Source organism: Castor canadensis, chromosome 8 (genome assembly GCF_047511655.1).
Source record: "Castor canadensis chromosome 8, mCasCan1.hap1v2, whole genome shotgun sequence".
Lineage (NCBI taxonomy): Eukaryota > Metazoa > Chordata > Mammalia > Rodentia > Castoridae > Castor > Castor canadensis.
In genome coordinates, this window is record NC_133393.1 from 56,518,458 (window position 1) to 56,543,233 (window position 24,776).

Genomic DNA, 24,776 nt, shown 5'->3' on the forward strand with positions numbered 1-24,776 from the left:
CCACCTGGGCGGAGAAGGGATAAGGGCTCAGGGCCCCAGCAATCACCGAGCCACCCCAGGCAAGATGAATAGCCCCACCCTCACCCCACCATGATATACCCTGCCTGCCCACCTGGTCCTGCCATCTTCCCCGGTCAGCAGCACTATGGCTGTAGCTCTGTGCCCAACAGGACCAGGGGTAGAGGGAGGGTACTCAGAGCCACATGGTGAGCACAGCATGTTTTCCTAGAACAAGAGTTGGAGGAGAAACTGTTATTTTTATATAAAAATCAACCTAGATATATTTAAAAAAAAGAAAAGAAGCAACTCAATAGTTTCCAACAGAGAATTAATTAAGATGATATCTGTTCAGATAACTGATTACTTTGTTGAAAATAGAAAATGTAAGTGGAAATGGTGGTCGGTTGTCAGTATTCTAACTCACATGTACAGGTACACACATACAATGATGACACCACAGAAACAGAATGAAAAAATATGCACAGGTTTAAAGAAAGTGCTATTATATTTTGTAAAAGAAAGTAAGTGTTAAAGATAACTCCATTTTGATCTTACTAAGTAGACAAATAGAATTGTCAATTCTGAATGGGAAGACTACATGATGTTTTAAATGGAATCAGTTTTCTTTTTACACATCATGATTGATAAGTCTATCTGTAGAGATACCTGGAAGTTATCAACTGTGATAATTTTGTTTGGTTCAATGAGAATTTTCATGATTGTCCTTTTCTCACAATAACATTATAATTATGGGTGACCTTTAATAGTGCCATTTAGTGAATGTGAGTATGTGAAAGGCTGATTTTCAGGTAAATTCCAGAAAAAAGAATGTGTCAGTCACAATAATGTAGAAAAAAAACATTTTTCTTTCTGTGTTTTAAAATTATTCATATTTTAAAATAGAAATTATCATTATATGCATAAATGTTGATGGAAATAAATGAGTAGAACAAAAAATATGATTTGAGATGGGAGGCATAAATCTAATGAAATTTTATACACAAAAGTGGTAACATAAAATGCAAACATGTTAAGTTTCTCTCCATTGCTTTTTGATGACACGAGGTGTTTGAGAAGAGAGGATTATAATGTGGGGAAATCTGGGGGAAAGTGAATGTTGTAACTAAACAGCAAGGTTGCAGAGCAGTACCAGATTGCTGCTCTGTCTTCAGTTGACACACATTGTTCTCTAGATAAATTTTTTTTATCAATGAAGAAGGGGAGTAAGAGGAGAGTTATCTTATCAGAACTGGCTTTTCCTTCTTTCAGTAAATAAAATATATAGAAAAAGAGAAAAAGTCAAAATCATTTCCACAGCAGAAATTGTAGCCATAGATTGCTGAAAATAGATAAATAAAAGGTAGATGAATAAGAAAGAGAGGATGACAAAAGAAGTAGTTAAAGGGTGATTGAGTCAGTAAGTCTGGTCTTATTTATTTATTTATTTTGGCATTAAGATGATTTTATTTTTCTTGAACATTTTTAAGAGAATGATGACAATTACTAAGAATGCATAAAGATTTATGTAAAAAAGAATGAAGGCAAGGGTTAATTTTGAGACCAGAGTTGAGTATTTGAGGTCAAGTAATTTTCAAAAAGTAACATAGAGAAACGTTTTAGTATGATAAATGGCTCTTGCTGAAAAGGAGGACACTAGGATTACATTATGAAGAAAGAGCAATTGTGAGTAATAATAAGACTTCAGGTACCACCATGGAATTTCTGGATAGATAAATCAGAACAAATAAAATGACCATTTCTGTAGAGTCCACAAAAGCTAAGAAGTTCATTTATTGATAGACTCATTACTGTTGATATTAAAATCATAAAAAATTATGAAAAGAATACATTTTGAAACCAGTACTCTAAGGTTTTTAAATTATGAAATTGTGGACAGTGGGCTTTGCATGCAATCCTGTAACTGGAACAGAAGCTCCTGCAGGTTATTCTTGAGGATGAAGAAGTTTAAGTATTTACTACCTTAAATGGTTCATATGCAAACCAATGGTCTTTGATTTTTATTAAAATTTTTGTATTTCAATAAATCAAAGAAGTGGAAAGTGGATGTGGTTTTGAGAGATAGCTATGTGATGTCATAAGCATATGAAAACACAGATATACATCCAAACAGGAACAATGAGATTCTTTGACTTTCTTTGGTGGTGGTGTTGCATAGATGCATTTTTTCCAATTCTTTCAGTTTATCAATAGTTAAATGCCAATTAATGTTTAGTAGAAATGAGTGGGAAATGTGGAAGGACACAGTGATGGAATTCTGTGCCTGAGTTTCTGCTTAAAATTGACCCTTTTTACACTTGCTAGGTTTCTCTCTTTTAATTTCTGCATTTTTGCCTCTAAAAATATAGCTTTACACTTAAAATTCTGCCATTTTAAATTAGAATTTTAAGTTAAAATGTATCATTCTGTCATTTTATTGGAAACATATATCATATATATATATATGATATATATATATGATATATATATACTACTATATGATATATAGTAGTCCCTACATATATAGGCTATATATATTATGGGGAATTATATATATATATATATATATATACATACACACACAAAATGGATAGATATATTATGGCTATCATATATATATATATGTGTGTATATATATATATATATATATATATATATATATATATATAAGGGCAGAAAAGCTAATCCAATTGTATTAGAAGTTTAGTGTTAAAGTCATTTTAGACAGTAAATACTAAATTCTTATTATAGAATTTACATTTTCATGATTTGAATTTAATTTAATGATTGCTGTTATTCATGAATAATTTAAATAACTTAAGCTACCAAAGAATGAAAAGTGTAAATCAGTGAGAAGTCATGGCCTGAAATATGTGTTCCTCTTTAATCCAAGACAATGTGATAATCCAGGGTCTCTGGTTTAGAATTTTCCTTGTCACTCACTGAGTGTGTCATCCTGGGCAGTTATTTACCTCTCTTTGCTTCACTTTTGTCATGTATAAACTAGAAATCATTGCTGTTTACCTCATCCAGTTGTTATAAGGAAAAAGTTGTATAAGATATTTATATTTCTTACAATAAAGATAATGTTATTGTTAGAATTCCATTAATATTAAATTTCACAGCAATCTTTCCAACAGATATTCATTCCCATTGTTGTATCGTGCAGCTGATAAAATTATTTAATTATTAACGATATGTGTAACTTGAATACTGTCACATACACTGTGAGTGTTTGTGAGTGCCATCACAAAGCTGTGAGTGTGCAAGATTCAAAGTCAATTCTGGCTGACTCCAGTCTGCTGTGTTACGACACCACTGTGTGCTCCCATCTTCATGTTCCCATACTCATAATGTACTTTAACTTAGATTACGGCTCAGATGTGAAAACTGAAATCTTCACATTACGTTTAGGCAATTTTAAGAACATGGAAAAATCTAGAAAAAGAAAAAAGTAATAAAAAGAGAGAGCTCCTAAATATACAAGTTTAAAAATTATAATGTATGATATTTAAGCTGGGAACTGTTGAAGCATATATGTTAACAAGCTTTAAATATGACTGAGTGTTGCTGAAGGTCGTCAGGAAATATATCAGATAAGCTCTCATTTATAAAATATGAGGTGAGATAAGATCTTAAAAAGAAAAGAAGTGGAAAAGTGAGCCAGTGAAAACTCTATGCACTTAAAGCAATGTTTAGTAATACATGAGTAAAATGAATTTGTGAATGTATATTTCAAGAGAAAGCCTATAATCGGATCTAAAAAGATGATTTGGAAGTAATACTCAAAGATCTCAACTTGCATCTACATTCAGGATGTATCCTCATGTTTAAAGAATGTGGATTTTAATTTTTTTTAATTTATATTTTAAAGGTTACATAAAACATATATATTAAGCATAAGGCCAGGTGTGGTGGCTCATGTCTATATTACAAGCTAATCAGGAGGCAAAGATTATGAGCATCATGGTTCAAAGCCAGCCTAGGCAACATATTAATGAGATTTCATCTCTATCAATAAGTTTGGTTTGGTAGTTCATGTCTGTAATCCAAGCTACCTGGGAATTATAAATAGGATGACTATAGTCTAGGCTGGCCTAGCAAAATTGAGAGACCTTATTTAAAATGTATCCAGGGAAAAGGTGGCCACCCCTGCAGTGTCCCTGCTGTTGTGGCTGGTGTGATGCTTGAACACATCAGTGGTCAGGCCTTTTCTAAGCTTGTGAGGTCCCTGTTCAAGTAAATGGCATCGAAGGTTACTATACCACTGCTCTTCATTCTGCTGTGTCTGAACAGAATAAATGGGCACAGGTAGAAAAGGAGATACTGAGAACAGCACAACTCTGAAGGACCTCAAATTGTCTACCTGTGTTCAGAAAGCCAAGATTAAGTGTCCCATTAAAGTGAAAAGCTGAATTCAGAACCACATGCTTGCTAGGCTGGCATTCTACCACTCAAGCCCTTTTTTGTGCTGGGTATTTTTGAGACAGGGTGTTGTGAACTATTTGCCTCAATCATGAACCTCTTGATCTCTGCCTCTCGAGTAGCTAGGATTACACTGGCACCCATCCCTTGTAATGTTTTGATACATGTATATATGATAAAATGTTGTTGTGAAAATATTTAAAATTCTTTAAAGATAAAAATAAAACAGAAATTTATGAATAAATGAAATATGAAAACATTCTTCTGGAAAATGCTCACTAACTCTATACAACAGTGTTATGAATTGTCAAATTTAGCCTACTAATGAAAGATATGAAAGCTTACAATTAGAAGTGCTTTAGAATCAGAAATATTAGTCAGTGCTTGAGCATAAGATGGAAGGTATGTAGTTACATTTTTAATAGGACCAACAAAAAACTCAGTAAGTTCTTACTGGGACAAATTATGCAATATTCATGAAGAGGAGGGCTGTGTTAATAAAATCAAGAGCAGTTTTAATACATTGCTTAAAAGTAAGAAAATAAAAGTGCAGTATTTGGGGAACTTTCCACCTATCACTGAATTTGAAGGGGATAGAATTTTTTGGCCATATTCTAGTTCACCAAGTCATAATTCTTTCAATTATGATAATGACAAGCATTTATATAAGGTAATACATGATCATGATAAATACAGTACTTTTACCCCATGGACTATTCTTATTTGTGATTTAGCACGAGAAGCAACCATCCTCTCTCACTAAAAATTCATCCTTTCAATATGATGGGGTTCAGAGCATGCTACCCTCAAATCTGGTTCCTTGTATTGAACTGAGAAAGGCAGGCACAAGAAGGACTTTCTGACCTTGCTATAACCAGAGGAAAGTGGAACCATTACCTGGGAGATGAGGGATACAGAGGAGCCATAGCTAACAGTGTTCATGAGCCTGAGTTCTTACCCAGTAGCAACCCTTTGTACCTGCCACATTTTTGTACATCTTTCTCCTCTTCCTCAAATCTAGCATAAAGACAATTATGCTTATGACTTTCCAGGTCTCTGTTTTCTTATGGATTCTCCCGTGTCATGGAAAACTTCCACAATATTAATGTACAGGCTTGTCTCTTGCTAATCCTTTTGTCACTTCCAACCAAGAACCTAAAAGAGTAGAGGGAAAATAATTTTTCTTTCCCTATAGTTTCTGACAACAAATATAAAATACAATCCAAAGGGATACCTTGTTTGTTTGGAGGCAGAAGTTCACATCTGAGGTCTCTGACTAAGGCAGTCAAGGTAAAGATTCTTACCAAGGTCATCATGCTGGTTTCAGTCAACAGCATCCAACTGAATAGGGATAGAAAAAGCCTCCTTATCTTTTTTTTTTCTTTCCTAATTTCTATGGGAGGAAAAGAGTTGAAAGAATTAATTGTTTGAGTGATGACATGAATTTGGTTTTGGATACACAGTGCTTAATCCCTTCTGGTTCAGGATCACCTGTTTTCATATTTGTCCTGAGAGTGGGTCTTTTAAGCTTGTTTACTTTCTACCTGCCAGAGGAACAGGTGCCAGGGCTACACCTGGAAGAGGATTTGCAGATGGCTAGCACCCCATTTTCAGCCTATGCTTTTCCTGTTTTTGCCCAGTCTCAAGTGTCCTGTCTGCATCCTTTGGTCTTTTGGAGGTTCAAGATCACAAGGGCTACCTCTTTTACCACACTTTGTAGATGTCACTGGTCTTTGTATTAAAGGCATTAAGAGTCTATCAAAATTAAGTCAATATTAGTATGAAGCCCAATATTAGTATGGGCATTAATTTGAAGAGTTGGTCTCTTTAAACTAAATACAGATGGGCTGGGGGCAAGGATGAAGTGGTGGAGTGCTTGCCTAGCAAGTGCAAGACCCTGAGTTCTAACCCCAGTACCACAGTAAATAAATAAATTAAGTAAGCAAATAAACAAATAAACATAGATGCTGTTCACTTATGGAAGGTTTACATCTTTATAAACTCCCTGCATTGAAAGTATCATCCAGCTGAAATGAATTAATAGACCTAACCCACCAAACAGAGCTCAGCATTGCTAGGTACTGCAGAGTACTCATTTTTACTTTTGTGGACCTCTGGTCTCAGGGTAGCATCCAGCATCTCCAGAGACAATTACCCTGTGTATCACTGGTCCAGGAGAGAACACAATTGCAAATTTGAAGTTGGTAGGGTTTCTACTGAATGTGTGTAGCTTTTGCATCATGGCAGAAGAGTCAGGAGAATTGTGAATGGAGCCATCTTGAATCTCGGACTGCCTGTTCTCTCCTGTGCTTTTGTTAATCTGGATTTTGCTGTAGTGTCCCAGTCAAGTACCTAGAAAACCAAAAGGCAAAGATATCCTTTCTCCCCTACACACTTACACTAATAAATTGACCATTGTCTACATTATAGAATAAAAGTCTAAACCAGAATTTCTGTACCTGCCAGGGTGGAGGGTCAGACACTGATAAAGGCCTTCCCATTCAAATACAGATAAAATCTAAAAAAGAATCTTTTGCTCTGGGAAAGGCAACTCTCTTAGTAAATAAAATGAACTAAATTAAGAGCAGTAAACATAACCTGAAGATATGTTATATCAATTACATATTAGAACTTACTATGGTGCCAATAACAAGATGGAAGGAGTTGAACCTGAGACTACAGTTCAAAGTTGAGGACCTACTTGATTAAAGTATAATATTTTCAAATTTCACTTTAAGAATTTAATAGACTTGTAAGGCAAATTCTCCAAGTATGGTGGGATTTGTTGCTGAGTGATTTACTCTTGTCCATAAGTCTGTTTTCTTTAATATGAAAATTTGAATGATTTTCATTTGCATAACCACAGTTACCACAAGTTTGCAGAAGATTCTAATAGCCGATAATAATGTGTCCACCATCCAAAATTAGCACTGACTCTTCTAAGCAAATGTCTCTGTATGTGACTCAGGAAAGTGTAATTAACACATTAATTTATATGTAGATAACCATCTCAATGCCAAAGCTTTTTTATTTGACTCATTCCACCTGACTTTCAAATCTGAAGAGGCATATGGCTTTAAATGCATATTAAACACCATAAAATGAGAACTCTATAAAATGAGAAGCATTGAAACTCTTTGAGAAACATTTTCATTCATTGAAAACATTCTCTTTGGATTTGGAACATCATTGTAGGTTGAAACTTGAACAGAAGACAAGGTGAGGATAATAGTTTCTGTTGGTTTAACTATTCAGACTTTTACTTAAGTATTAGAGGTAGGCTGATGCAGATATAATTATTCAAATACAGACTTTTTCAAAATTGGAAAAAGATGCATAAATATATATTGATAAATGCCACAGTAAAAATCCCAGTTTTCATCTACCTGATCCCATCTCTCTTGCAGGTGTTCAGTGTATAATTTTTTAGCTGAACCTCTTCCAGTTTCACAAGTGGTTATGAATTTGCCTTGCCTCTTGTGCTCATCTTGTAACTTTGAAGAAGATTATATTAATTTTACTCAGAGCTTTTATCTTCTAAAATTCAATTTCTAATTATATAATTTCTTAAAATGTCAATAATTTGGATGATGATGGAAGATGTAACAGAAGTAAATAAGTTACTCAGTTTATCCATTCTGGCAGGAAAATAGTTGTTCATTTCATTTATCATCTGAGTATCCATTTTTAATACACATATTGTATTGCTGGAATGATCCAATAGAACTTTACTTCAAATTTTAATTTTTATTTGTTTTCCTTTCAATATGTAGCTTCACTTATATAAAAATTAGGGCAGAGGGAAAAAAATCAATACAAGTCTTAGCTTTACATAAGCATGTGTTATAAAATGCATGTCAGCAAAAATAGAAACATCAAGCAGAATTAGAAAATAATCTGAAATACAAATGTTGCAGGATTTTTTTTCACTTTATTCACAAGGAAGGAATTGATGCATACCTGTTATAGGTAAACAGAAAAGAAAACAACTCATGCTGTAAAAATTATATTAAAAAAGGGTAGAGACATCAGACTATAAATAAATAAAAAAAGTGTTTACTAGGTCAGAAGGGGACAGTATCTTGGGATGGGGTTGGTCTAACCTGCATGGGGATGCAAGTTGCTGTACTGAGTATGGTGATTACTAGGGACCTCCTTGACAAAACTATGTTTTCCTAAAGGCTTTCAGGAAAGAACAGAGTCAATTCTCCTTTACACCTTGCCATGAAGCCTCCTTGATGCATCTGTCATTATACATCTATAGCTTTACCTAACTGTGTCTTTTTGAACAGCAGTCCAAGGCAAAGTTTTTTGTTTTGAATTTTACAAATATTTAGGTATAAATATTTAGGTATGATTCACAAAAACGGTCCCTAACATCACTGCATAATTCTGTTTTCCTGCTGAAAAACATGAAACTGCATGTATTATGGCCAACCATGATCTTTTTTTTTCCATGTTTTTATTTTTTTATTTTTATTTATTTTCTTTTTTTTATTATTCATATGTGCATACAAGGGTTGGGACATTTCTCCCCCCTGCCCCCAACCTCTCCCTTACCACCCACTCCGCCCCCTCCCTCTCCCCCCCACCCCCTCAATAGCCAGCATAAGCTATTTTGCCCTTATTTCTAATTTTGTTGTAGAGAGAGTATAAGCTATAATAGGAAGGAACAAGGGTTTTTGCTGGTTGAGATAAGGATAGCCATACAGGGCATTGACTCACATTGATTTCCTATACATGTGTGTTACCTTCTAGGTTAATTCTTTTTGATCTCACCTTTTCTCTAGTTCCTGGTCCCCTTTTCCTATTGGCCTCAGTTGCTTTTAATGTATCTGCTTTGGTTTCTCTGCATTAAGGGCAACAAATGCTAGCTAGTTTTTTAGGTGTCTTACCTATCTTCACCCCTCCCATGTGTGCACTCGCTTTTATCATGTGCTCAAAGTCCAATCCCATTGTTGTGTTTGCCCTTGATCTAATGTCCACATGTGAGGGAGAACATATGATTTTTGGTCTTTTGGGCCAGGCTAATCTCACTCAGAATGATGTTCTCCAATTCCATGCATTTACCAGCGAATGATAACATTTTGTTCTTCTTCATGGCTGCATAAAATTCCATTGTGTATAGATACCACATTTTCTAAATCCATTCATCAGTGGTGGGGCATCTTGGCTGTTTCAATAACTTGGCTATTGTGAATAGTGCCACAATAAACATGGTTGTGCAGGTGCCTCTGGAGTAACCTGTGTCACAGTCTTTTGGGTATATCCCCAAGAGTGGTATTGCTGGATCAAATGGTAGATCAATGTCTACCTTTTTAAGTAGCCTCCAAATTTTTTTCCAGAGTGGTTGTACTAGTTTACATTCCCACCAACAGTGTAAGAGGGTTCCTTTTTCCCCACATCCTTGCCAACACTTGTTGTTGGTGGTGTTGCTGATGATGGCTATTCTAACAGGGGTGAGGTGGAATCTTAGCGTGGTTTTAATTTGCATTTCCTTTACTGCTAGAGATGGTGAGCATTTTTTCATGTGTCTTTTGGCCATTTGAATTTCTTCTTTTGAGAAAGTTCTGTTAGTTCACTTGCCCATTTCTTTATTGGTTCATTAGTTTTGGGAGAATTTAGTTTTTTAAGTTCCCTATATATTCTGGTTATCAGTCGTTTGTCTGATGTATAGCTGGCAAATATTTTCTCCCACTCTGTGGGTGTTCTCTTCAGTTTAGAGACCATTTCTTTTGTAGAGCAGAAGCTTTTTGGCTTTATGAGGTCCCATTTATCTATGCTATCTCTTAGTTGCTGTGCTGCTGGGATTTCATTGAGAAAGTTCTTACCTATACCTACTAACTCCAGAGTATTTCCTACTCTTTCTTGTATCAACTTAAGAGTTTGGGGTCTGATATTAAGATCCTTGATCCATTTTGAGTTAATCTTGGTATAGGGTGATATACATGGATCTAGTTTCAGTTTTTTGCAGACTGCTAACCAGTTTTCCCAGCAGTTTTTGTTGAAGAGGCTGCTATTTCTCCATCGTATATTTTTAGCGCCTTTGTCGAAGGCAAATTGGTTATAGTTGTGTGGCTTCATATCTGGGTCCTCTATTCTGTTCCACTGGTCTTCATGTCTGCTTTTGTGCCAGTACCATGCTGTTTTTATTGCTATTGCTTTGTAATATAGTTTGAAGTCAGGTATTGTGATACCTCCGGCATTGTTCTTTTGACTGAGTATTGCCTTGGCTATTCGTGGCTTCCTGTGTTTCCATATAAATTTAATGGTAGATTTTTCAATCTCTTTAATGAATGTCATTGGAATTTTGATGGGAATTGCATTAAACATGTAGATTACTTTGGAGAGTATCGACATTTTTACTATGTTGATTCTACCAATCCATGAGCATGGGAGATCTCTCCACTTTCTATAGTCTTCCTCAATCTCTTTCTTCAGAAGTGTATAGTGTTCCTTGTAGAGGTCTTTCACATCTTTTGTTAGGTTTACACCTAGGTATTTGATTTTTTTGAGGCTATTGTAAATGGAATTGTTTTCATGCATTCTTTTTCAGTTTGCTCATTGTTAGTGTATAGAAATGCTAATGATTTTTCTATGTTGATTTTATATTCTGCTACCTTGCTATAGCTATTGATGATGTCTAGAAGCTTCTGAGTAGAGTTTTTTGGGTCTTTAAGGGATAATATCATGTCGTCTGCAAATAGGGATATTTTGACAGTTTCTTTACCTATTTGTATTCCTTTTATTCCTTCTTCTTGCCTAATTGCTCGGGCTAGGAATTCCAGTACTATGTTGAATAGGAGTGGAGATAGTGGGCATCCTTGTCTGGTTCCTGATTTTAGAGGGAATAGTTTCAGTTTTTCTCCATTAAGAGTAATGCTGGCTGTGGGTTTGTCATATATAGCTTTTATAATGTTGAGGTACTTTCCTTCTATTCCTAGTTTTCTAGAGCTTTTATCATGAAATGGTGATGGATCTTATCAAAGGCTTTTTCTGCATCTATTGAGATGATCAAGTGGTTTTTGTCTTTGCTTCTGTTAATGTGGTTTATTACTTTTCTTGATTTTCATATGATGAACCACCCCTGCATCCCTGTGATGAAGCCTACTTGGTCGTGGTGAATAATCTTTTTGATGTGTTGTTGAATTTGGTTTGCCATTATTTTGTTGAGGAATTTGCGTCAATGTTCATTAAGGAGATTGGCCTATAGTTCTCCTTTTTGGAGGTGTCTTTGCCTGATTTTGAGATAAGTGTAATACTGGCTTCATAAAATGTGTTTGGCAGTTTTCCTTCCCTTTCTATTTCATGGAACAGTTTAAGGAGGGTTGGTATCAGTTCTTCTTTGAAGTTCTGATAGAATTCAGCAGAGAATCCATCAGGTCCTGGACTTTTCTTTTTGAGGAGACTCGATTGCTGCTTCAATTTCATTTTGTGTTATAGATCTATTCAGGTGATTAATTTCCTCTTGGTTCAATTTTGGATGGTCCTATGTATCTAGAAATCTGTCCATTTCTTTAAGATTTTCAAATTTATTTGAATATAGGTTCTCAAAGTAGTCTCTGATGATTTCCTGGACTTCCATGGTGTTTGTTGTTATCTCCCCTTTTGCATTCCTGATTCTACTAATTTGGGTTTTTTCTCTCATCATTTTAGCCAGGTTTGCCGGGGGTCTATCAATCTTGTTTATTTTTTCAAAGAACCAACTTTTTGTTTCCTTAATTCTTTGTATGATTTTTTTGGTTTCTATTTCATTGATTTCAGCTCTTATTTTTATTATTTCTCTCCTTCTATTTGTTTTGGGATTAGCTTGTTCTTGTTTTTCTAGGAGTTTGAGATGTATCATTAGGTCATTGATTTGGGATCTTTCAGTCGTTTTAATATATGCACTTGTGACTATAAACTTTCCTCTCAGGACTGCCTTAGCTGTGTCCCATAGGTTCCAGTAGGCTGTGTTTTCATTTTCATTGACTTCCAGGAACTTTTTAATTTCCTCTTTTATTTCTTCGATGATCCATTCTTCATTAAATAATGAGTTATTTAGTTTCCAGCTGTTTGCATGGTTTTTGTCTTTACTTTTGTTGTTGAGTTCTACATTTACTGCATTGTCATCAGATAGTATGCACGGTATAATTTCTATTTTCTTATATTTGCTGAGATTTGCCTTGTGCCCTAGGATATGATCTATTTTGGAGAAGGTTCCATGGGCTGCTGAGAAGAATGTACATTGTGTATAAGTAGGATGAAATGTTCTGTAGACATCAACTAGGTCCATTTGATCTAGTGCATATTTTAGATCTTGGATTTCTTTATTGATTTTTTGTTTGGATGACTATCTATTGATGATAATGGAGTGTTAAAGTCTCCCACAACCACTGTGTTGGCGTTTATATATGCTTTTAGGTCTTTCAGGGTATGTTTGATGAAATTGGGTGCGTTGACATTGGGTGCATATAGGTTGATAATTATTATTTCCTTTTGGTCTATTTCCCCTTTTATTAGTATGGAATGTCCTTCTTTATCTCGATTGATCAATGTTGGTTTGAAGTCTACTATGTCAGAGATAAGTATTGCTACTCCTGCCTGTTTTCGGGGGCCATTGGCTTGGTAAATCTTCTTCCAGCCTTTCATCCTTAGCCTATGCTTATTTCTGTCAGTGAGATGGGTCTCCTGTAAGCAACAAATTGTTGGATCTTCCTTATTAATCCATTTTGTCAAACAGTGTCTTTTGATGGGTGAATTAAGTCCGTTAACATTAAGCGTTAGTACTGATAGGTATGTGGTGATTCCTGTCATTTACTTGTCTTAGTTGTTTGAAGGTTTGATTGTGTGTACCTAAGTTGAGGTTACTCTCTACTGTCTTGCTTTTTCTTTTCCTGTGGTTTGGTGCTGCCTATCTTTTCATGGTTAAGTTGGGTTTCACTTTCTGTATGCAGAATCCCTTGAAGAAATCTTTGTAGTGGTGGCTTTGTGGTCACATATTGTTTTAGTTTCTGCTTATCATGGAAGACTTTTATTGCTCCATCTATTTTGAATGATAGTTTTGCTGGGTAGAGTATCCTGGGGTTGAAGTTGTTTTCATTCAGTGCCTGGAAGATCTCACCCCACGCTCTTCTTGCTTTTAATGTTTCTGTTGAGAAGTCTGCTGTGATTTTGATGGGTTTACCTTTGTATGTTATTTGTTTTTTTCTCTCTTACAGCCTTCAATATTCTTTTCCTGGTTTCTGACCTTGTTGTTTTAATGATGATATGTCATGGGTTAGTTCTATTTTGATCTGGTCTGTTTGGTGTCCTGGAGGCCTCTTGCATCTGTATGGGAATATCTTTCTCTAGAATTTGGAAATTTTCTGTAATTATTTTGTTGAATATATTATGCATTCCCTTTGCTTGCACCTCTTCTCCTTCTTTGATGCCCATGATTCTCAAGTTTGGTCTTTTGATGGAGTCGGTGAGTTCTTGCATTTTCTTTTCACAGGTCTTGAGTTGTTTAATTAATAGTTCTTCTGTTTTTCCTTTAATTACCATTTCATCTTCAAGTTCTGAGATTCTGTCTTCTGTTTGTTCTATTCTGCTGGATTGGCCTTCCGTTTTGTTTTGCAGTTCTCTTTCGTTCTTTTTTCTGAGGTTTTCCATATCCTGGCTGTTTTCTTCTTTATTGTTGTCTATTTTTGTCCTGAGTTCATTTATCTGTTTATTCATTGTGTTTTCTCTTTCAGTTTAGTGTTTATACAGTGCTTCTATGGTTTCCTTTATTTCTTCTTTTGCTTTTTCAAATTCTCTATTTTTGTTGTCTTGGAATTTCTTGAGTGTCTCCTGTACATTTTGGTTGACCCTATCCAGTATCATCTCTATAAAATTCTCATTGAGTACCTGTAGTATGTCTTTCTTTAAATTATTCTTGTGGGCTTCATTGGGTCCTTTGGCATAGTTTATCTTCATTTTGTTGGAGTCTGGATCTGAGTACTTGTTTTCTTCATTCCCCTCTGGTTCCTGTACTAATTTTTTGCTGTGGTGAAACTGGTTTCCCTGTTTTTTCTGTCTTCCTGTCATTGTCTTTTGTGTTGTTACTGTCCCTGTACTGTGTGCAATTAAGTATTTTCTAGCTTGTAATAATAACAATGGTAATATTTAGAATGGAAGGGTGAGCTGAGATGGAAAGAAAGAAGTTAAATGGGAAAAACAAATACACAGACTGGAAGGAGAAAACAGAACAAGGTATCAGACAAGAAGGTTTCAAAGGTATAAACAGGGAGCTTTAGTGTACTAATCGACAGTAAGCTGAACAGACATTAGAGAGACAGAGAGAGGATTGCAAATCAAAAATAAAAAAAAGATAAGAATAAAAATAAAAAATAAGTAAATGAAAGAAAAATCTATATATAAAAATGTATTAAAATAAAATGAAAAAATAGAAAATTTAAAAACACCAAAAAGCCAAAAAACCAAAAGCCCAAAAAACCAAAAAACCTCCAAGTTCAAATGCAATGAAGTTTCAGTCCTAATAATTTGGGTGTCCGCCTCAGTCACCAATCCTGGAGATGGTGCCTCAGATGTTGTTCTGTAGTTGTCTCATCAAAGGGGACACATAAAGTAGAACAAAACTACACACACACACACACAAAAAACCCCACCAAGTGTCCCAAGTTCAAATGCAATACAGTTTCAGTAAGTTTTTCAGCTTGCAGGTGTAATTCGGTTGTTCTCTCATCAAAGGTAGGGAGACAAAGAAAAAAAAGTGTCTGGAGACAGTTCTGTGAATGGTATCTGCAGCTGTGGCTTGCCTGCCAGCTACTGTCAGCCTGCTGTTGCTGGAGGTGTTATTTGTGCAGATCTCAGGGGTGAGCTTAGCACTCACCTGGCCCTGCAGGCTTTGTTTATTCAGATTTCTCCTATGTGTGAGCCTCTGCTACATGCTTTCCCCTTTCCAAGCACACTGGGAAAGGTGACACTGCACCCGCGTTGTCAGGCCTCCGTGTTTATTTACAGTTCATGTGGGAGGTGGGTCTTCTCCCCTCTCCTGTGCAGTTTTCCTCCCACCGCCACTTTCACAAGCTTTCCTGCTCCTGATTACTGGGCGGTGCTGCTGCTCCTGCCAGCCACCATGTTTGTTTACAGTTCACATGGGAAGTGGGTCTTCCCTCCTCTCCTGTGGAGTTTTCCTCCCTCCGCCACTCTCACAAGCTTTCCCGCTCCTGTTTGCTGGGTGTGCACCCCTGCTCCCACCAGAGGCTCTCCAGCCAGGCTGGCTTGTTTATTTACAGTCCCAGGAGGGGTTCCCTTCCCCCAATCTTCAGTGCTCAGTGTGCCCCACCTTCTTTCCAGCATGTCTTTATTGCTCTTATTGCTTATTACTCAGTTTCTCTTTTTTCCCCCCAGGTGGAGGTTGGTCTGTGCAGGGGGCTATGCTTCTCTGGTCCAGGCTTGTCTGTGGGAGTACCATGTACCACGAAGCTCACCTGGTCCATGTCTTCCCAAGCCATCTGGGTGTCGGCAACTGGCAGCCCTCCTGGTTTCTCCATTTAATGTGAAGTGGAGATTCTCTGCGCTGGCTGGAGGTGTGGAGGGGTCAAAGTTATGCCTCTTCTCAGTGATTATGCCTGCAAAGTGTGTCTCTAGCGTCTCTCCAAGATTTCACTATAGGAGACTCGCTTTCTGCTTCCTCCCTCTAGCCACCATCTTGGAATCCTCTCACCAACCATGTTCTTGAGCATACACTTTTCATATTCACTCTGATGTTTTTGAAATTGGTTGGCTATTTTAGAGGAGAGATAATTTATCAACAAAACAATCATTTTTAATCAAATTTCTGATATTTCTTTATTTTCCCAAATAATTTCCAATTTTACATAGATATGAAATTCTATTCTATCATTCTAGAAAATTCTAGAATTCTAGTTATTGAATATATATGCTAACTAAAATTGATTTCCTTTGTTATCTATAATTAGATAATTTTTGAAAAAAAAAATTCTGAAGCTTTCTATTTGTAAGGCATATCTGTCTTTTTTTTGCTTTGAATTACCAGACTGTCTATTTTACTTTTATTTTCAAGACCAACTTTTAACTTTGATTGTTTTCTTCAAATAATATCCCTTAATAATTTAGTCAGTTGATTACTCATTTCTATTTACTTTCTTTTTATTATTAGTTAGAAGCTTAGTACATTGTTTTGTGATTTTTTAATATACTAGTCAGTTTTACATTTTAAGAAAACTGTAAATTTACCAATGATTATTACATCATCAAAATCAAGAAGTTTTGATACTTTGTGTTTTTATCTTTATTACTTTAGTCATAAAAACATTAAAATAAAATTTCACAGTATAATCTTTTAAATGTTTTAAGTGTTTGTCCTTTCTATTCTATTTAGTCATATTGTTAATGCTGTAGAATGGAAATATGTATATATAAAATATTTCCTACCAATTAATTTATATAATTTATGGGTTTTTTTGTAAACTACAATTTCTAAAATTCTTTTGTTTTATGTGAAAATATATTTCTGTGTGTTGTTTATCTTTATACACTGGATAAAGTAAAATTGTGACTTTTCCAGTGTCTTTCAGAGATCATCAGCAAAAAAACAGATCACATTGAGTAACCTTATTTCCACATTGATTCTCATTTTAATCATAGTTACTTTATATTAGATCTAAACTGTACTCACACAGAATTCCTTGTTTCAACACATGTTTGGTGAAAAAGTAAGATAAGGATCAGGCTAACAGTCCTTTCCATTTCTTTCAAATGCACTTTGTTCATTTACTACTACATCTAGATGTTACCCTTTAGTATCTATTGAAAACATTTTCTCAGTTCAGTTTCAGCAATTGTCTCCCTAAACAACTGACAACAAGCTATTCTGCTAATTGAAACTGTTACAATTGTCTGCAGCATTCTGAATTTCAGATCTTTTGTGAATTCTTTCATGTATTTCATTTAGACTTCCTATTTGCAATTGCCCAACTTCAACTTATGTAAGTATGTGACTGTCCCTCATTCATCAAACTTGTCCTCCTATTTGAACTGGACTTTTAGAGGCAATATTTCAGTGTTGGTGGTTGGGCTGTGTTCCAGGATTTCTTTCTGGTGAATATAAATATAGTTGAAGTAAGCTGGTGAGGGATAAAGTAATTTCTAAATTAAGTGTACATGAAAAAGGCAATCCTTCTCACATACCCAGATACATTTTAAAAGTAATTATTCCAAAGGAAATGGATATAGAGCCTTCCATACATATGATATATCAAAATTTACTGCAATCTTTCTTTATTCTATGCCTTCCCATTTTTAGAAAATTCTCTTTAATTTTTGTCTTCAATAATGTCCTTCTGCCTTATGTAAGTGTGGCTACAAAATTGTATACATGTTAATAATTAATCTCAAGTGATATTACATATGTGATTAAAAATAATGATTGACTTGTTAATGACATTCCAAGGAAGCATATATACATTTATATATATTTAGATACATTAGAAATTTCTGTATGAGAATATTCACGTATGTTTTGTCATCTCATATAGATAAAAACTATTAGAATGGGAAATTTATAGAGCCTGTGGAATAAAAATGGTAAAATGTATTCTATTTTAGTTATTTTATGTTTGACAGTGCAGGTCTAAAAAGTGTTCCTGAAGATATTTTATATCAGTAAGGTTATTCTTTTTACCAACAGTAAAAAACAAACATGATTACTTTAAAGAAAAGCTGGTATTTATTGAGTGAATTTGAAGTACTTCATAGAATGCAAAGGAAAAGGTTAAAGGCCAGACCTTGGAAGAATGAGAAATAGGCATTTCTATAAATCTAGAAACTTCACAATTCTGTCAGGATGCACAAAATGCTTCCTTATAATGAGCAAATGACTTTTTCCAATACTGCTGTCATTCAGACACCAAAAATGTCTAATGGATTTTGATGTAAAATTCAGTAACATGAAATTGCATAATAATTTGAAAATATGATACATTAATTTTCATAGCTGAGCTCCTTAAAGTTAAAAAATTCTCATTCTAAACTCTGTGAAATGTATAACTTCCATTACGGTATTTTGCCTGTTGCATTGCTAATATGATCTCTATAAACAATCAATATGCAGACAGCTTTGAACTCTGTGGAGCTGCTAAAAATGATTTTAGAATGTCAATTTTATCATGTACATGATGAATGACGTTTGTCACTGAACGTTTCTCTGAAGACTTCCCATAACCTCACCATTCTCAAAATGCATTTGCTGATTCATAAGATCTTATCTTGTGATATAAAATACTCAAGAGAAAATTTAAGTCCTACAAACAGAACACCAAGTAAAACACGAATCTAATGTTCTCTAACTTCACATTTGAAGACATCAAGTAATAAACCTTTCAATTTATGAAATATTGAACAATATATTTTGAGCACAAATAACCAAACATTATTCCTATAACAATGCCAATACTCTACTTACATCAATTCTTATTCGTCATTCTCATACATATAAAATTTTAAATATGAAATTTTAAATATTTTAGATAAATATTATATGCCACTACTTTTCATATTAGTTGTCAGTAATATTTATGCAATTCTTAGGGATCTAAAACCTTACAAAATGCAGCTATGGGTTGATCTCCATCTCAATTTCATGTCAGAAACTGAGTGTAGAGTGCTGCTTACCAGACTGTGGAAGGAGACAGGGGAGAGGACAATGTGGATCAAAGTGTACAAAGTTCCAGTTAGATGTAGGACTATGTTTTATGGATCCAGTCCATTCATGGTGACCTTAGTAAATAGTAATGTGTGTTTTAAAATTGCTGAAAGGGAATTTGAACATTCTCACAGAAAAAAAAGTGAGGTGATGACTACATTAATTAGCTTGATTTAAACTTTCCATAATTTGTATGTAAATAAAACATCACCTCATACCCTTATTTGTCAGTTAAAGATGAAAAACATCAATTAAAATACATGGGAAATTTTCCGTGAAACCTGAAAACTAAAGAGATTATGTAAATGTGGGAAATGGAAGCCTATTTTTAGGTCTTACTGAAATCTTCCTGTGAAATGAAAATTCTTTCTTCATTTAGGATTAATATTTTTTAGTATATGCATTTATGATTAAGAGACTTATCTATCTTTTACTGAGAACATTTGCATATGTAAGTTGTCTTTCTGGGTACTTTTCCCTATTATAGGTATGTATGTATATCCAGAAAAAAACAGGTATCTGAAAAAAGTCATAAATTTGTGAAGAAAAATAGTCTTATCAATATAGAAATCTAGCATCTTATATAAACTCAGAAAAAAGTGGGAAGAAAAAAAGTATTTCAAATCTAGCAAATTCCAAAATAAATATTGAATGTAATAACCTTAAGGGGAAAAGGTTTTAAAAAGTATTCATGTATTATTTTTAAGTACAACAATTATTTTATTTCATTATGCAATTAGCAAAATATTAGATTACAAATTAGTAAAGTTATTTTAAAATGGAGTTCAGCAAATAAATGCATGTCGTTGACTTTCCAGTGACCTGACATACATCAAGATGACAATTTTCAAAAATTGAGCAGTATGATTTTCATTGAATTGTTTCCCCTTTTGTTAATCTTGGAATTCAGTAAGAAGTCATCAGATAGCAGTTTACAGTGTGTTACTTAACACATTTACCTCTGTGCTCTTAGCTTTTCAGTCTTCATACTCTAGAGTTCATTAGAACTCTTAATAAAAGAACAATAAAGTCACATGACACTGCTACTGAACTATTTTAACTTCAGTGCAATGCTTGTACATGATTGAAACTAATACATGTTTCTAAGTTTAAAATTGTAGGAGCCATATTTTTATTCTTAACTAAATTTATATTGAGTGTGTATAGGGTATCATACACATACGAATTTCTGCTAAATACATTTTAACCTACTGAGGGGACACTTTAAGCACTTTAGAAAGGATCAAACTTAGAAAAACACGTGAAGTGACATTCGTTCCACCAATGTCCTTGGAAGGAAGACATACTACTAATCCAGAGTCAGTGCCTCAAGCCATCACTTGAATTGAAATCAATTCTAGCAGGGTAATGATGCATGTACATACATGCATGATGATAGCCTGACATACACTGGCCATATTCAAGGATCGCTGAATCTTTCCTCCTCAGAGAATTGATTACAGTTGACCTAGGGAATAGTAACGCAGAGAAAAACCCCAAATTACTGCCTTCCAGGAAGCATTCCTGACTGGCATTAATGGAACAGAGCACCTAATCGACACTGATCCAGGAAATATTTTAAACCACACATGTGCCCCCACACATAAACACACCCATAGAGTGGCTGTGATCCATGAATATTAACTATTTTGGGGAAAGTGAATTCCTGGGCCTGCATCAAAGAAAAGTACCTTTCAGCAGAACCCATACTTATGAATACCTGAAAACACTGGTGAATGAGGTGAATTTCTTCAAACCTTCAATGCCCGTGCTTTAATGGACCCTGCAGACCAGAGAAGAAATTATCTCAGATCAACAGGTGCCTGTGCTGTGCCTCCATGTAAACTTTTCCTCCCTTGCCAGTCCACTAGAACCACACACTGAGATCACCTGGTCAGGATTAGAAGCAGAAACCAAGCCTGCCTGTGCACCACAGCAAGATCCAGGCAGCCTGTTCTACTTGGTGAGTTCCCTTCCCAAATGATGTGTCATTTGGACACTAAATGCTGTGTCCAAATGACACATTTTAGGCCCGTGGACACTAAAAGCTGTGTGGCGTGAAGAATGGAATCACCCAATCCTCATGTGCTCAAGTCATCCGTGTGCTCCTGCCATGCATGCCCCGTATCCCTAGGACCCAATTAAAACACAAGTCTTCCATACAAGACAGGGGCACCTACCTCCAACTTCTTCCTGCATGGCAGGCTGCACTGCCATAGCAACAGGCCAGACAGGAGCTGCCTCCTGAATCTATAGTTCCAGGGGCTGTGATCCCACTGTGACATCACAGCCAAGTCTTTCCTGATTGGTCAGACCACATAAGCACTGCCTCTACTGCCCCTCCCCCTCCAGTCTCCAGCCATTTGTGTGGCAGTTTCCTGGCATGATCTCTTGATCTGGGAGGATTGCTTTTCTCCTCCATGTTCCCTCCTCTGATCATTGAAGGTTCAACTGGTATGACATTTCTGTCATGTTCCAAACTACTCCCAATCTGGAACCCACACTTTGGAGGACAGGAAGGCTGTCACGTGGTGAGTACAAAAACACCTCAAGCCCTTTGAAGGTAAATCAGGCAGGAAATCTCCCTTAATATTGGATGATTCAACTTCCATCTCAGAACTACATCTCCCATCATGTGGGAGGAGATTCCCTCATGTGGACCCAAAATGTCACACAGTGAGAACCAGGGGCTGTTTTCCAGCCTTCTGTATTCCTAACGTGAACAGAACATGCAAACGCACACACTGGCTGCCAAGAGCCTCAAGGTGACCACATGAATTCGCTTCCTCTCAACACAGGAATTACTTCACTTTGATCTGACAAAGGCACACACACGCTATAGCCAAGGAATGCTTAGGTTTCTCTAGTCAGTGAAATTATTACCACCTTTCGTGAGAATGGCAGGTTTCAGGAACACCACAACCTAAAGAGTAAGCATGAAGCTCTCAGGCAGGACCTTCAAATCTGCAAAGGTTCTGTGAGGGACATCACAGTACACCTTTCATTCATGGAACTGAAGACATAACATCAGAGCCACACAAGGCTGTTCCTCAAGTGACTTGGGGAAGAAACCTAATTTCTACAAATCAGTGATGGCAAACTGAACAAATATCCCCCACACACTCACACACACAAAATTAGTGATATACTAATAGTTATCTTGTATGTGAATTTCTTCCATTCTATGGAGTTAATTACAACTTTGAGCAAGACCAGAACTCATGGAACATCACACAGCCTTGTTCATTCCATCAATTTCTACAGAGTTAATGATAGATGTTGATTCATGGAGACTTCTGCATGCCTATCGTGATTGTTATAGGAACCAGGAGCAGACCAACTAGGAGAGCAAAAATACTGTGTGAGCTCTATCTGATAATATTACTGGCCAGCAAGGGCACACTACAAACATTTGTATCTTCAGCACAGCTCTCTCAGGCTCTAACCTGCTAACATCAAGTGTTTGACTTACTGGATGTGCAGGCTGATAAGTATGGCATTCATGCTGTGCATTGTCAACACACCTGGAAGAGCAACAATGCCTCCACAGTTTTGGATGAACACAGTCAAAAAATGACACTTTGTGTTTGACATCCATAAGAACAGCATTATGGATACCTGCTTTCCTGTGGGGGTTCAGACCTTTATGGACTCCTGCTCCATGTCAGAGCAGTGTCTGGGAAAAGACTCACCCTCTATTAAGCTTCTCTATGCCATGGACATTCCCACCTGTAAGAACTGGGTTGATATTACACAGATATTGGAGAGATGTTAGCAATCTGCTACCAGGACTGCCTGGCTGAGCAATCTCAGGTGCGCAGGAATGAGTTCACCACTGTGAGTAAGCTATTGGAGACGTCCTACATGGGCAGTACAGTGAGGAGCTCCTTGGATCCCTGGACCATAATGACCAGTGTGTAGAACAGAAACTGTCCTGCAAACTAGAAAAACTCATATCCCTCATGGGCTTAGACATCTGAAAACCATCCTTCTGGGGCTTTCCTCTAGGGAGGGGCTCACCATGCTGTGCCTCAGTGTAGATTGTCATTGTTACCACATGACAAGTATCAGCAGCTTCCCTTAAGTGGCACTGTCTCTCTCTTCCCTATCTCTACCTCTTCTGACTCTCTTTCCTTCCTGGATCTTTCAGTTCCTGTGCCAGTGCAATTGGTTCAAGCCACTGACCCACAGTCCAGGAGTGGTCAGGCTCACAGCCTGGGACTTGACCAGATGTCAGAGCAAAGCTTTGTGACCAGCTGCCCCTGACCCCAGGTGTCAGCATCAGGACTGAAATATGGATGAGGAACTCTAGACAAAAGACAATCCTATGCTGCTACTTCATCTTCCACTTGGAGAGTCCTCATGTAGATCCAAAACTTGGTTCAAGGAAACAGTCATGCATCAGTATTATCTTCACTGGGAAGACATTACCTGGCTCTCCCTTCCCAGCTCCAAAGGAGCTGTCAGTTGTCTATGTTTGCAAGTGTGAGAAAAAAGGCCTCATATCCTCCATGAGGCTGGAGCTTGGAACATGTAAGGGGTTGGGAGGTGCTCCTGCAGGCTGCCTCCTATCTGTTGGGTTGGTATCCAAGGCCTCTGTCCCCTTCCTTGGAGCCCTTCCAAGTGTCCATTTAGACCTTCTTGCCCAACTTCTCTTCTGCCTGTGGAAAGCCAGGCAAGAGAAAGAATGGCAGTTACATTCTACCATGGAGATCCTCCTCACCTCCTAATCTGGCCCTTAAACAGCAGAAAAGGAGAGAAGTACATCTGGAAGCAGGATTTGTTGTTTTCCATTGACCCCTGATTCAAGTGCACCATGTCCATTTTCATAGATCTATTCCATTGCCAGAGCCTCAAGTGATGACTAGAGAAGGCTTCTCTGCCCTCTGTGTCATCATTCATCAGGATCAATGGGAAATGCAGAATGCATATAGGAGATTCTACCTCCAGCCATCTCCAGGGCTCCATTCCCACTGTCCTTGAGAATCCATAGGAGGCCAGGGAAGACAGCCGTTCTGCAGACTCTGATGCCGTTACAGATTATTCTGTTACTGGACCGGATTATTTCATCAACAGCTCAGCTGTCTCTTTAGCCATTAATCTTCATTCCTTTTGCAGTCATCACTGGAAGAAACATGCTGAAGCCCAGTCTAACCCAGAAAAAACAAATTTCCAGCTGTCCTCAGCCCCCAGATTGTCATGTCTGGGAGAGACTGGAGAGACAACTCAACAAACATGGCTTGAAATGAAAGGAGGCACATGAAGCGACTGCAGCCCTGTCATTCATCTCTCCATCTGTTCTTCCATCTGTGGATATGTGACTTTATCCAGTCAGACAAATGTGTGCTTAGAAATGGGAACCAAGTGAGAAGAGGTTGTACCAAGAGAACTAGTAGTGAATCCAAAGAATCTGTAATCTGGAAAGGACCTTAGATGCTATATGGCCCAGTCTCCCCCCCTAAGCAGAGATCTCTTCAGGGGTCAGGTCTGATTTCATTTTCCACCACTTGGGGAGGAAAGAAATATTGTGGAAGGCTGATTGGACAAGGACACCAACCTTGCATTCACTCCCCAAGCATCACACTTTGTTTCTTGCCATCCACTCAAAATTAGTACAACATGGGGAAGGAACCATAGCATTTCCAGCAAAGTCAATGCAGCA

General features: G+C 36.6%; 1 pseudogene; it reads left to right on the forward strand.

The window, feature by feature from the left end:
• The first annotated feature begins 90 nt into the window (after window positions 1–90).
• On the forward strand, window positions 91–23,094 carry LOC109702777 (plexin-A4 pseudogene; annotated as a pseudogene).
• Window positions 23,095–24,776: the final 1,682 nt, after the last annotated feature.